Genomic DNA, 12,315 nt, shown 5'->3' with positions numbered 1-12,315 from the left:
AATAGACGATACAAAGAAATCAAGAAGGGTCATTCAGAGTTTTCTTTCCTCCTCCTCTTTTAACATCCGCTTTCCATGCTGGCATGGGTTGGACGGTCTGACTGAGGACTGGCAAGCCAGGAATCTTCTCCAGGCACCAGTCTGATCTGGTAAGTTTTCTGCAGCTGGATCCTCTTCCTATCGCCAACCACTCCGAGAGTGTAGTGGGTGCTTTTTACGTGCTACCGGTACGAGGACCAGTCAGGCGGTACTGTCATTGACCGCGCTTGAATGGTACTTTTTATGTGCCATAGAGCAAAAATAATTTCGTATATATATATATATATGTGTATCTGCTCCATATAATAGTAGATGCCATTTACGTGCCACCGGCACGATAGCCAGCCAGGCGGTACTAGCATCGACCACGTTCGAATGGTGCTCATTACTTTCCACCCGCACGGATGCTATACAGGCGGCACTGGCACCGGCCATGACTTCGATTTCGCTTCACTCAACAGGTCTTCTCAAGCAGTGCATATTGCCCGATGATTGAAGCGTACCTTTAAACGGGCCGGTCATGACACAGTGACATCGACAACGAGTCACAGCATATCTCCAAAGGACTCTGTCGCTTGTTAATACCTCTGTAGGGCCGAACGTTTGAAGGTCGTGCTTCAACTCCTCATCCCATGTCTTTCTGGGTCTACCTCTTCCACAGGTTCCTTCCACTGTTAGGGTGTGACACTTCTTCACACAGCTGTCCTCATCCATATGCAATACAGCGCAGTTGTGTCTTTTGCACACCGCATCTGAAGATTTTTATGTCCAACATTTTGTCTTAGGGCGCTTACACTCTTTCGTCTATGTACACTGACATTACACATCAAGTGGAGCATACTAGCTTCATTGCTTTCAATATTAAGCATGCCCACAGCAATCACAGTCCATTTTTCACTGCCGTGTATCATGGCTGTTTGCACACATGCAGCATACAATGAGAGGCTCTTTGTTACCAGCAGAAGTAGAAGGCCACTGTACTTTGCCAAGTCTATTCTTATTCTAGCAGCTATGCTCTTAGAGAATCCACCGACGCTATTGACTTGGTCACCTAGGTAACAGAAGCTATCAATCAACTATTTCTAGTTCTCCCCACTAGCATGTGATGGAATATATATATATACGAGCAAAAAGCCCCGCTCCAATGGACCAAATTTTCTCAAAACAACTTGTCCAACCGTCCCATAGGCCTCCCTTTTGAGAAACACTGATTTAACCTAAATTCGAGACACCAGCAAAAGAAGGAATAAAGTTGCTCGGGTTTGTAAGGGAAATAACTATATAAGCATTTTTAGAGATGTAAAGTATAATAGCCATCTCAATATGGCTAACCACAAAGGGGCGGGGGGTACTGTAGCTTTTTACGTTCTGAGATTTAATAATAAATTTTTAGAGAGTTACTTTCCTTATATATGCCAAAAATGCATTAAAAATGGAAAAAAATTGATGGTAATTTTTTTTTAATCGTAGACTCATCGTAGACGCGCGCTAATACCCAGAAGGGCTCGATATGAATCACGACTATAAGATACCCGGTTTTGGTTAAACTGCACCGCAAAATGTGGGAGTAGTTAGGAATCTAAATCGTAGGAGACAGACAGCACACAACCTCACTTTAATATATAAATATGTGCCATTGTATATTTTTTTATGTTTGTATATTCATATGTATAAATATATATGTGTGAACGCAGATATTTTACTTTTCCCCAAAATTACCACCCTGCGCCTTATAATCTGAAGGTCAGATTTTGGGTTGACGTATGCATCTGACAAGTGTTAACTTTAGTGCTGCTGAAGGCCTACCAATATCTCTTCTTAGATTAGCTATTGAGACTTATAAATAAATAAACAATAAAGCTATACATGAGTAGATTTAGTAATGAATTATAAATATATTTATCCAGTACATCATAAGCAAATTTCAGCCTTCAGACGTTGTGTGCTGTTAAATTTGTACACGAGAGGATAGATAGGAAATAGTGGAATTAGTGTTTCTTGGTTTCTACTCATGAAAATGTGTGAAACATTTCGCTAGAGGATTCAGGCTCAGGTGTAGTTATATTTTGCATTTTTCTTCAATTTAGGTCTCTCAAAATTGAGGAAAGCCTTGTATGTGTGAAATTATGTTATTATACGCGCTTATCTACCACAGATGTTATCTACCACAGATGATGATGATAATAATAATGTATTTCTACTATAGGCACAAGGCCTGAAATTACATCGTCTCCAGTATTTGCCTAGTACTTATTTCATTGGCCCCGAAAGGATGAAATGCAAAATCGACCACAGTGGAATTTGAACTCCAAACGTAAGGACGAACGAAATGCCGCAAAATATTTTGCCCGGCGTGGTAACGATTCTACCACATCACTGCCCAAATAATAATAATAATAATAATAATAATTATTATAGGGTTTGGTTGTTTTAAGATGAGTAATTTTTTTTTATCTAGTTTCAGCTCACAAGCTGTGGCCATGCTGGGGCACCGCCATTTGGTGTTGCTACATGATTTTACTTCACGAGTGCTTTTTAGCAATTGCCATTTGGTGCATGAGAGAGTTCGATGCAGCTGCCCTCATCTGCACCTCCTGCCGTGAAGTTGGTTCATCTGGGATACCTGACAAGAAGAGATCCAGTTTCATTTTAAAGACATATCAATATCATTAGCTGAAATTATAGCCCTAAGTGCAAGACGGATTTTAACAATTACTGTCAGGTTTTGGTCAGAATTGCGAACTTTTGGGAGAGTGTCGCGTTCATTCGTACTGGTTTCTTTAATTTTCAGCCATTCGATAATGATTTCACTATTTAGATCATGAAGTTCTGTTGGGTGAACTTTTGTGTGACTTTCTTCATTTATTTAATTTTCATATGCCTTAGTATTTATGGTTGGTTCATTGTGTATTTCACTTTGCTTATCAGTTACATTAACTCTTTCAATCATTATTGCATTTTATTCAGACCTAGGATAGTCTATAATTATTCGTTCTGTGGCATCTTCTTTAGCTGCAACTTCGTTTCTTTTATCCCTTATTGATTGCTTACTTTGGTCAATCTCTAACTAAGTTAGTAATTACTTTTTCCTAATGTTTCTTCTGACGTTGGCAAGTTTGTTACTGTCTATGCAGGTTCTTACTTCAAGGTGTTTCTGCCTCCAGTTTAAGTAGGTTTGTAGAGTATTAGAGTTATTTGTATGAAAATACATGGCATGATGAGGAATAGATTAGGTTATTTAAGGTTGTTAGATCATTTCTCTTATTTCTTAAGATCTGTCTAACAGCAACATTATATATCATGATTATGCTTTTATTCTTTATGCTCTGTCAGTGCTTCGGTAGACCTTTTCTATTGATCATTTCAGTGAAGTCAGTCTTGCAGAGTTTTATTCTATTTTCTTTCGCTTCTATGATATTCCCTTTATTATTCACCTCAAATTCTGTCGTATCTATTCTAGTGTTCTTGAAGAAAGTCTACTTTCTTCTCTTTTCACACATCTGTTCTGATGATGAACAAAAAATCCCATGTTTCCAGGGTGAATTATTCAAACCCCAAAGAATTCCTCTCAACAAATGTCTATGATACTCTACCAATACTCCTGATCGTGATCAGAGATGCACATATTGTCAGTCACTAAAGGACATGCTCAACAGGTTAAGGTGAAGAAACTGACAAGCAAATCTGTGGTATTGAGCAGAATTATTATCATCATTATTATCATTATTAATATTATTATTATTATAATTATTATTCATATACACTGTTGGAAATGAAAAGAGTCCTAACATCAGGCCACAACAAGCAGCCTTAGATGCCAAGAACCCTCCTAAGTATCCTAGCTGTCCCTAATAACACTGTTTTATGCAGCTGTGCTAAACTGGGTTTTATGCCTATTTCCTCTATCCATCTGTTCAGATCTTTAGGGATAGTTCCTAATGCACGTATAACTACTTGTATACATTTTACCCGCACTTTCTATAGACTCTGCAATTCAATAAGTGTTTCCTTGTGCTTTGTTATCATCATCATCATCATCACCATTATCACATCACCATCATCATCATCATTATCACGATCATGATCATCATCCCTTTTCCTGAAATCCACTAATTTTCAAGACGAAGAATTAGCCGAGAAAAGCGATCTTATTACGTTAGTGAATCGGCCCCAGATGGATGAAGGACAGATATGACTCTGGCGCGAATTCAACACAATATACACATCGGAAGAAACAACACAAAGCATATTTCTAAGCAATAATAATTATATTATTAGGCGCAAGAGTGGCTGCGTGGTAAGTAGCTTGCTAAACAACCACATGGTTCCGGGTTCAGTCCCACTGCGTGGCACCTTGGGCAAGTGTCTTCTGCTATAGCTCCGGGCCGACCAATGCCTTGTGAGTGGATTTGGTAGACAGAAACTGAAAGAAGCCTGTCGTATATATGTATATATATATATATGTGTGTGTATATGTTTATGTATCAGTGTTTGTCCCCCTAGCATTGCTTGACAACCGATGGTGGTGTGTTTACGTCCCCGTCACTTAGCGGTTCGGCAAAAAGAGACCGATAGAATAAGTACTGGGCTTACAAAGAATAAGTCCCGGGGTCGATTTGCTCGACTAAAGGCGGTGCTCCAGCATGGCCGCAGTCAAATGACTGAAACAAGTAAAAGAAAATGAAAGAAAATAAATACAAATTTGTACATTTATCTTCAATTTTACATGCATGGCGTTTGGCTTTGCATGACGTTTTATAAGCTGTCGTCTGGAGTGTGTGAAACAATTTGCTAAACGAACGACCCATAGGCATACCACTATAAATGCGTACATGATATTATCGTAATTAGTTCAAATTATTGATGAATATTTTGCAAGAAAAAGAAAAAGAACAACATAATTGGTAAAATATCTCCGATTTCGCATTCTACAATAGTACAGTCAAAACATAAAAGCATCAAGAAAATAATCTATAAACCTACGCATACATAAAATTAATACAGCGCAGCAGAAGCAAATATAGAAATTTAACGTTTGTTTTCGTCCACTGTTGTTAAAGCACAAATCTTTTGCTTTCATTTCATCAAAATGCCTCTTTCTGCTTAATCAAATTCAGAAGCATGGACAATTTAGACATAAATCAATTCAAAGCAGCAGAAGGGAAATTAAGATAACCTGTAGCATTCATCATTTGAAGGGTACGGTAGAATGTTTGCCGTATTAATTAATTACATTAATGCATAATGGGTTTGTATACCAGCCTCGCATACATATATTTTGGTTCCGGTCCACATATAGAGAATGTAACAATTCAACCACAGGAATGGTAAAGATTTCTATATTTTGGTGCAACTCTCTTTCTTTCCCTCTCGCCATCTCTTTCTCTCTGTTCTCTCTCTTCTCTCCTCTCTCTATCCTCTTTCTCATATATATATTTATATATGTTTGTGTATGTGTACAGGCACGTATGTATGCATTGTATGTCTGTGAAAGAGAGAGAGAGAGACAGAGACAGGCAGAAGCGAACACACACTCATTTACTCATTTATTCATTTACTTGTTTCAGTCTTTTGACTTCGGCCATCCTAGAGCACCGCCTTTAGTCGAGAAAATCGACCCCTGGACTTATTCTTTGTAAGCCTATTATTTATTCTACCTGTCCCTTATTCTATCTGCCGAACTGCTAAGTTACGGGGACGTAAACACCACCAACATCGGTTGTCAAGCGACGTTGGGGCGGGGGACACGCAGACAATACATAAACACAGACACACACACATATATATATATATACATATATACAACGGGCATCTTTCTGTTTCCGTCTACCAAATCCACCCACAAGGCTTTAGTCGGCCCGAGGCTATTGTAGAAAACACTTGACCAAGGTGCCACGCAGTAGGACTGAACCCAGAACCATGTGGTTTGTAGTTAGTTAGTTAGTTAGTTAGTTAATTTGGCTCAAAAGCAAAAAGCAAGGCCATGTAGGGGGACATGGAGTTATGTACAGGGTGGTGTTCATGTAAAGAGTTCAGGCCACTTGAGGTCCAGGGAGGCTTTGAACAAAGCGGTCGTCGGCATCTTCACCATCTCGTCTGGCAGCTTGTTCCACGGATCCGCAACCCGGACGGAGAAAGCTCCTCTCCTTCGATTGAGATGAAATCGTCGCAGGTAGAGCTTTGTAAGCAAGCTATTTACCACACAGTCACTCCTGCAAACATTCACATACATACACGCGCACGCACGCACACACACACACATACACACACACACTAACATACACGCAGAGGGAAAGATAGATACAGACGGTGATAGGCATTACAGAAACTTTTCTTTCAAAATATGTGTATATATCAATATTAGTATGTGTATCTAGATATGCGCGTATCGGTATGTGTATCTATAAATGTGTGTGTGTGTTCGCGTATGTGTGTGTGTGTTTATTCAGGAATTAAATATATGTAAATTATATTTACATGGCATTTTTCAGATAAAATATATGAATGTATGCATGAATAATTTTATGTGTTTGTATCAATGTGCAGTCGAGTTATTTGTGTGTAATTACATGAATAAATGAAAGAGTAATCTGTTACGAGGACTTGAAAATTTCATTATTCGCATCATTTTTAACAAACATCTATTACATGAAAATGACACCATAAGGAAACGCTTCTGAGACCTTCCGGTATATGTTTTACACCATCCCAAATCATATATAATATTCAGGCTAAGTCACTCTCACTCCTTCTCACTCACTCTCTCTCTCTCTCTTTCACAATCTATCTATTTCTATCCCTTTCCCTCTCTCTCCCATACATACAAACACATTTTCCCTAAAATCACACAACCATACGGATATATTCGTGTGTGTGTTTGTGTCTGTCTGTGTGTGTGTTTATGAATATTACATAAATACATAAATACATATATACATACATCATACATGCACATGTGTATGTACACAGCTGTCGCACATGCTGCAACGATGACCACCTCAGACAGTAGTTGTCATGGTGACTCAGGCCTTTATTCCACCATGGAAATGTTTATTATATACGTTGTCTCATCCGTCTACCATGCAATTGAACACATGATAGGGATGCTAAAAATTAAACAACACCTTTGTCTCACGCTTTTTAAATTTAGCTTGCTTACCAACCACATGGTTCCGGGTTCAGTCCCACTACGTGGCATCTTGGGCAAGTGTCTTCTACTATAGCCTCGGGCCGACCAATACCTTGTGAGTGGATTTGGTAGACGGAAACTGAAAGAAGCCCGTCGTATATTTGTATATATATTATGTGCGTGTGTGTTTGTGTTTGTGTGTCTGTGTTTGTCCCCCCAACATCACTTGACAACCGATGCTGGTGTGTTTATGTCCCCGTCACTTAGCGGTTCGGCAAAAGACACCGATAGAATAAGTACTCGGCTTACAAAGAATAAGTGCCGGGGTCGATTTGCTCGATTAAAGGTGGTGCTCCAGCATGGCCGCAGTCAACTGACTGAAACAAGTAAAAGAGTAAAGAGTAAAAGAGTATTAGTAGAGACAACTTCAGTCTCTCAGCAGTGTGTTTACCTCAGACAAAAGAGGAATCTGTCTACATCAATGGATAAAAACTCTTGGATGGTCTTTTTATCTACTTTCTCTTTCCCCTTGCCAAAATTTGAAACCACTGTTACTATTGTTGACGTTGACGTTATTATTCTCATTTGAATCATTATCCAAACTCTTGAACTATAACCAGTTTATAGCAAATCAATTTGTGTCACGCTCTAATGATTCAGCCGAGCCAATACTCTACTCCGATGAAGTATTGACCTAGTTCACATTGTAGACATCTGAAATGTTGTGCTGTTGATGCTTAGTCCCATTTCAGTTCTCATTAATTCAAGAAGATTTAATAGAATAGCGCATTAAATATCTTACGGTACATAGTTATGTCCCTCACTCCATGTTCAAAGCCTGAACATGTCGATTTTACTTTTCGTTTTTCTAGAGAAAGATAAGTACTAGAGCAACGACATAGTCGACATATTCAAATATATCTTTCTTCAAAATGTATTGCAGCGTGCCAATATTAGAGACTATGGTTTTTACTATGTATCTATCCACACACTTGTGGAGGCGCAATGGCCCAGTGGTTAGGGCAGCGGACTCGCGGTCATAGGATCGCGGTTTCGATTCCCAGACCGGGCGTTGTGAGTGTTTATTGAGCGAAAACACCTGAAGCTCCACGAGGCTCCGGCAGGGGATGGTGGTGATCCCTGCTGTACTTTTTCACCACAACTTTCTCTCGCTCTTACTTCATGTTTCTTTTGTATCTGTATTTCAAAGGGCCGGCCTTGTCACTCTCTGTGTCACGCTGAATATCCCCGAGAACTACGTTAAGGGTACACGTGTCTGTGGAGTGCTCAGCCACTTACACGTTAATTTCACGAGCAGGCTGTTCCGTTGATTCGGATCAACCGGAACCTTCGTCGTCGTAACCGACGGAGTGCTTCCATAATCCACACACTTATGTGGATAGAATTTATAATTTGACCTAACGATAACTAGAATTATCAATGCGCAGATTATCAGCCTCCTTTATTTTGGTGAACTAACACGTGATTATATTGTTTCCATTACTCGAGCGGTACCAATTTTATCTTCAGTGGGAAGATGACGAGAAAAGTCGACAATCAAGAGAGTTTTGAACGCAAAACTTACAGATCTAAATTAATTTATTTCAAATTATTTTGTTTCCGGCCCCCTCGTTTCTGTCAATCGACTGCTAAAAGCATCAATATACTATCACTATAAAATAATGAATTTCTGTTCATTGTTGATATCAGAATCATTGGTGGGTTGTTGTCGTTGTTATCTTGTTGTTGCTGTCATTGTTGTTATTATTGTTTTTATCAAGTAGACTCATGATGACTGTTCTTCCACTTAGGTGCTCGCCATAAAGCAGCGAACTGGCGAAGCCGTTAGCACGCCGGGCAAATGCTTAGCGGCATTTCGTCCGTACTTATGTTCTGAGTTCAAATTCTACTGAGGTGGATTTTGACTTTTACCCCTTCGATAAAATAAGTACCAGTTGAGCAGTGACCTCGAAGTACTCAACTTATGCTCCATCTCCACCCACTAAATTGCTAACCTTGTGCCAAAATGTGAAACCAATTCTTTAATTCAATGAAACATGTGTCTAGGAATATATCTTGAATACATTTTAAATAGCCTCTGACCGACCAACGCCTTGTGAGTGGATTTGGTAGACGGAAACGGAAAGAAGCATGTCGTATATACGTATATATATATATAAAGTTTTGTGGTTCAACCCGGCTTTCAATTTGGCCGTAAAGACTAATATAGGTAAGGAATTTTTGAGATTAGTCTCTAAGCATTTTAAGCAGGGTCATAAATTCTACAGAATATTTAATAGAAGAACCCTGAAGGTTAGCTATTCTTGTTGCAGAAATTTCGCCTCTTACATTAGCCAACATAATAGGAAGCTAATTGAGATTAGACATGGTGCCGAGCCCATTAAGAAATGTAATTTCAAAAACGAAAGCTCCTGTCCGTTAGAAGGGAAATGTCTAGTGAAAGGAGTAGTTTATAGAGCCAAGGTGCAAGTGGAAGGCTCATCGAATACAAGACATACACAGGGCTTCAGAAAATTCATTTAAAACAAGATTTTATTCTCATAAGAATTCTTTTAAATACCCAGAGAATAGGAAGAAAACCAGCCTAGCAAAATATGTCTGGGAACTAAAAGAAAAGGAAGCCCCACCTTTCAACGTGACATGGAGCATTCTGGACAGGGCGGCACCATACAGGCATGGAGCTTACAATATAATTTCAAGTGCAGGCTTTGCTTATTAGAGAAAATGCACATATTATTCAAAGACAATAATTCTTTGAATCAAAGTAGTGAGTTAATGAACTTATGTAGGCACGCGGCTAATTTAAAATGTCGAATATAAATATACCATATGGATAGAGTATATATTTGTATTTTGATTTTTGATTTTGATTTTGACTCTTGAGCGCTACGACGGACCTATAGCAAAGTCTTATTGTTTCTACATATATATTAGGAAAAACCTACAAACTTTGTTTTCATGTTATTGTATTGCATAGGATTACCTTGATTATTATATTACCTTGATTATTTATAAATGACCCAAAATAGTTTATATTTTATTTTATATGTCTTTCGTATATATTTTTATTAATGCACCCATTTTTTAAAAGCATGTTTTTTTTTAAAAAACAGCAATGTTGTCAAAATTAGAATGTTTATATAAGTATATGTAGCAAAGCATATGTATTTGTAAGCATGCGTATCTGTGTATGTGTAAGTGAAAGTATGCTTGTGCTTAAGCACGCATACACACGACGGTATGTATATGTATCAATTCAAACTTGTGTATGTATACTGGCCTCTATAGATGCCAATAACATCGCTACAAGTTTCCCCCCTCTTTCGTTCCTTTTTCTCTCTTTCCCTTTCTTTCGTTCCCCCTCCTTGCTCAGTATATGAGAATTGTTACATAGATGAATTTTAGCTTGCGTGCGAGACGGTTGCGTGGATATATGTACACATGCTTTTATGTGTATAATTAGATTCATATTCATACGTCTGTATATGTATGTATGGCGTTTACGCGCATCCTTGTGGTATGTGTTGATATATATATGTGGATTTAATATAAATATGTATTGCAGTATTTATACAGGTTTAATTCTATGCATTAATTTGTACTGTCTTCATTAACGGCAATAGGTTTTTCCTCGTTTTTTTCCTCGGATTTTATAATTTTTATAATTTTTATAAGTTTTTTTTTTTTTAAATTTTTTTTATATATATACACATATATTTTTGACCTTTTTGTTTATCGCTCGAAGATTGACCGTTTTTTCTAAAGGGCCAATCAAACAAGTCCATTTCTTTTTAAAGGTGTAGCGTTTGTAAGAGTATAGATTGAATTAATATAAAGTTTCCATTCTAGCAAAAACTGTCTGATGAACGGCAACGAGAAACTCAGAGTAACAGATTTTGTTGAATTTCTCTGCTTAAAATAAAGTATAATATATATATATATATATATATATATATTATATATATATATATCTCTATATATAAACGGCAGTTTGTCTGGGTGTTTCTGTGTGTCTGTTAGGGTACCCTCTTCCCACCACGGCTTTCAACGATTCTGATGAAACTGACACACACATAGCCAATGTCATAATTCAAACTAACGCAGCGAATTTTGAAAGTTTCCCCAGTCTGAAAAAAATCGATAAATTCGACATGGGGTCGAGAATCAGAACACAAACCACAGACTGTCTAGGGGACGCACTCGACCTTTTAACTAAAAAAAATTTACCATAATTTTTTTTACATTTTTGGCTATTAAACTCTCTAAAAATGCTTTATAGTTATTTCCCTTACAAACCCGAGCAACGCCGGGCGATACTGCTAGTATATATATATATATATATATATATATATATATATATATATACATATATATAATATATATTATATATATATATATGTATGTGTGTATATATGTTTGTGTATCTGTGTGTTGCCCCTCTAGCATTGCTTGATAACCGATGCTGGTATGTTTACGTCCCCGTCACTTAGCGGTTCGGCAAAAGAGACCGATAGAATAAGTACTGGGCTTACAAAGAATAAGTCTTGGGGTTGATTTGCTTGACTAAAGACGGTGCTCCAGTATGGCCGCAGACAAATGACTGAAACAAGTAAAAGTATACAAAAAATGTTATTTGTGGCAGAGTTATCAATTATATCGTAAAGCCGCTTTCATCAGGCAGACGTATGACGGAAGTTGTCCTAGTCGTGACTATACCATCTTCAATTTAGCCAAACGTGTTTAGTAATATATTTCAATAAGTTTTAAATGCGATTTGAGTATATGTGATTGTTACATAGTAAAGGTCCAATGCCTAACGTATGGTTCATATGAGGGATAAAACTGGTCGTGATGGCCAAAGCATTAATATAGAGCCAAATATATTGCTGTCTCCCTCACATTGTTCTAATTCGGTTTCGATTCTGGAATGGATCGGATTTGATAATAAAAAACATATTTAAACCCGTCCATTGTGACACACACAGGCAACTATTTCTCTAATAAACGTCTTTATATATATATATATATATGAAATTTTGATTGTAATGTAGACAACTTTAATAAAGTTGGTTAAGTTTCATTATTAAAAAAGAAAACAGAACATTGCTTAAATAATGAGAACGTTT

At 37.6% G+C, this 12,315-nt stretch overlaps 1 long non-coding RNA gene across 1 annotated transcript; it reads right to left on the bottom strand.

Annotated features, from left to right (window-relative positions):
- Positions 1–490: 490 nt before the first annotated feature.
- LOC118764439 lies at positions 491–3,973 on the bottom strand. Its single transcript, XR_005000251.1, has 3 exons — positions 3,802–3,973; positions 881–883; positions 491–502 (listed from the first exon to the last, which is right to left on the bottom strand). It is a non-coding gene; the product is annotated as an uncharacterized LOC118764439 (long non-coding RNA).
- Positions 3,974–12,315: the final 8,342 nt, after the last annotated feature.

The sequence above is a fragment of the Octopus sinensis genome, linkage group LG8, assembly GCF_006345805.1.
Source record: "Octopus sinensis linkage group LG8, ASM634580v1, whole genome shotgun sequence".
Taxonomy (NCBI): Eukaryota; Metazoa; Mollusca; class Cephalopoda; order Octopoda; family Octopodidae; genus Octopus; species Octopus sinensis.
The sequence above is the reverse complement of the archived record's forward strand: the minus strand, read 5'-3'. Positions and strand labels throughout refer to the sequence as shown.